This window comes from Oxyura jamaicensis, assembly GCF_011077185.1.
Source record: "Oxyura jamaicensis isolate SHBP4307 breed ruddy duck chromosome Z unlocalized genomic scaffold, BPBGC_Ojam_1.0 oxyZ_random_OJ64588, whole genome shotgun sequence".
NCBI classification, from domain to species: Eukaryota; Metazoa; Chordata; class Aves; order Anseriformes; family Anatidae; genus Oxyura; species Oxyura jamaicensis.
In genome coordinates this window covers 1-2937 of record NW_023305378.1, presented here as the reverse complement: position 1 = coordinate 2937, position 2937 = coordinate 1, and the positions used below count along the sequence as shown (strand labels likewise).

The 2937-nt window shown below is 37.2% G+C and overlaps 1 long non-coding RNA gene across 1 annotated transcript; it reads left to right on the top strand.

Moving 5' to 3' along the window:
• Positions 1 to 6: 6 nt before the first annotated feature.
• On the top strand, positions 7 to 2937 carry LOC118158677. The gene is made up of 2 exons (XR_004746869.1): positions 7 to 1099; positions 2883 to 2937. It is a non-coding gene; the product is annotated as an uncharacterized LOC118158677 (long non-coding RNA).

The following is a 2937-nucleotide window of genomic DNA, read 5'->3' as shown; positions in this document are numbered from 1 at the left end:
CCTCTCCTCTCCTCTCCACTCCTCTCCTCTCCTCTCCTAGCTTCACTTTTTTTTCCATTTTTTTTTTCAATTCAGGCCAAAGCCAAACACCAAAGGAGTAAATTTCCCTTCCTTTAATAATGCTGATTTAGGGACCATCGTGTCATCTGAGTCCTCCTACAAGTCTGCTTCACACGCCATACCAGCATTGCTGTTTCGGAGCCCGCCGTCCTGAGAACCACTAAATGGACATGCAGCAATCAGCAGTAGTTGCTTTTCTTTTTTGTTTTATTTTATTTTATTTTATTTTATTTTATTTCATTTCATTTTTCTTATTACTATTTTTTTTAATTCTCAGTAGCCAAAGCAGCTCATGGTCTCTTACTGCACGATGACTTTAAACTTTCTGGGATGTGATTGCATTAGAGCAGTGCCTGTTCCGGAGTCCATCCGAGGAAATGGCAAGGCTCCCGGCGGAATTTGGCTAGCCATCCCGCGAAGCCCCGGAGGCCAGGGGTGGTGCGGGAGAGGCTGGTGCTAACGAAAGCATTCTGGTTGGCAGCAAATGTATTTATTTTCCAGACTTTGCAAACCGATCTGTGTCTGCGCTCATTCATTCAGTGCATGCTCTCCTCAACAGCCGCTGCACAGCGTTCTGTTAGTGTTCACTGTTGACCGTGTGTCTACATTTAAGTGTGTGTTTTATGTGTGTGTCTCTGGCTAGGCCTCCTCCATCCTTATTTTTTTCCTTTTTTTTTTCTTTTCTTCTTCCTTTCTTTGATTTCTTTCCGTTCAGTTGGTTTGTTTTGCTTTCCTTCTTGTTTCGTTTTATATAGTTTAATGGCAAGTATTTCCATTAGAGCTTTTTGATTGATGCTGTGTTTGTAACTTTTTTTTTTGATTATTATTTTTATATATATCTTCTTTCCCTACCTTTCCCTTTTTCCACACTATATATAAATATATATATATATATAAAAAAAATCTTTTCTTCTTTTGTCATTCAATCAAATTCCAACAAAACCAACCAAGAGCCAGTCAAATCCACCACAGTCTCGCGCTGAGCTAGGAAAAAAGTTCACGTAATGACATGAAAGTGGAGAATACAGTCCCCCAGGCCGTAAGTTCAAATCAACTCGAAGTTGAAAGTGTGACATGATGGCGTCATGTAACAAGCTAAGAATTGGTTGCATGACATGCCGTCAAGTTTCGTGCAGGTGCCGTGATTGAAGCATTTTTCTTGGATGTTGTATCAGTTGATGATTGGCCAGTCATGATCACATGTGCCTTTTTTGACTTTGTGCTGCCACAATTTTTTGCTGTGCTCATTTTCGTTTCGTTTTTGGTGCTTGCAGTGGTTTCTTTATTTGTCGTTTGATTTCTCGTCAGCGTTTTATGCTTCTCTAGATGTCACATAGAAGGAAAAAAAAAAAAGATGGATTCCTAATTCTTTAGAAAAAAATGGGATTGTTATAACTGTATAGATAATTTGGAAAAAAAAATGAGAGAAAAAAAAATGTGTGGTTAATTTTTTTGCACTGAAAATCTTGTGATTTTATTTTTTTTCCGGAGAATTGGGGGCCTTTTTCAATTGACACCTTTTTTACCCCTAAGGATATTTAAAATCACTCTCCAAAATTAAAAAAAAAAAAAAAAAAAAAAAAGTAAAGAAAAACAACCCCAAGAAAAGCCTCATTGTATGTCTTTTCAAGAATTCCTAATTCTAAGGTTCTGTATTACAGCAACTCCAGACAAAATTAATTGCTCAGGGGGAGGGAGGGTTTGTTTTGAGTGGGAAAAAAAACCATCCAGATCAAAACGCAAAATGCATCTTTTTGTTTACAACTGAAAAAGGGTCCTTGACGAGTGTTTTTTTATTTTTTTATTCTATTATTATTTTTGGTGTTGTAATTGTTTAGACTGCTGTGTACGGTTTGCTGTTTGTTGAACCAACAGTGTGAAAACCTGCCAGCATGGATTGATATTCCGCATGACACTTTTCCACCAGAGTGGACCTTTTGCAGTTTCTAAGTTTCTTGATGTAATAAATCACCGAGTGTGTAAGAAGAACCTGCTTGCTAGAAAGAGATAAGAGCTAATCCTTAATGATTAAGCATCCTACTTAAATGTCAAGCCTAGTCGGATCATGATTACATTTTTTTAAATAACTTTTTTTATTTAAGAAATGTTAGCTTTACATTTTTTTTGGAAAAAAAAAAAAAAAAGTTTATTCCAACAGTCTTTTTTTTTTATTTAACCTCCCATAAATTGCCTGTTCAAAGTCCTACTTTCTGACATTCACAAGGATGTAGATGTTATTGGCAGCTATGTCTCCACAGAAAGCTCCTACACTGTCATAGATGGCACCCCATTAAAATGTAGGCCAATCCTCAATGCCTTTCACACTACAAAAGCCCGCCAAGCAAGATTGTGATCTGGCATTGTAAAGTGGCACTTAAAAATAATTAAAATGCAGCTATCTGTACATACATAGCGATACGGATTTACATAGACATGCCTTACTATTATTTTGATTTATTATTACTATTAGGAACAATTGTATTTTTCTCTATCATGATCGTGACTACCTTGCTCACTTTGGGTTTGATCCAGTTCTCACTGAAGTCAAGGGGAATCTTTCTGTTGACGTGAGTGGGAGCAGAATCAGAGCCAATACGTCCAAAAGCAAACCACCAAAGCAGAAGCCCCATCCTGTCCCAATTGAAGGGAGAAGAAAACACGCATTACTTTCAACAGGAGCAGGATTGGGCCCAAATGAACAGGCTTGTTTTTAATTTCGTTTTCATTTTTTAGGTCTCTCCCCTGTCCCAAATATCCCCCTCTTTCCCTACTTCCCCCTCCCCTTTTTGATTTAATTTGCAATGATCTTCTTCATTTTTTAGGGCAGCAGCTGAATGGGCCACATTTAGAAAAAAAAAAAAAAAAAAAAAAAAAAAA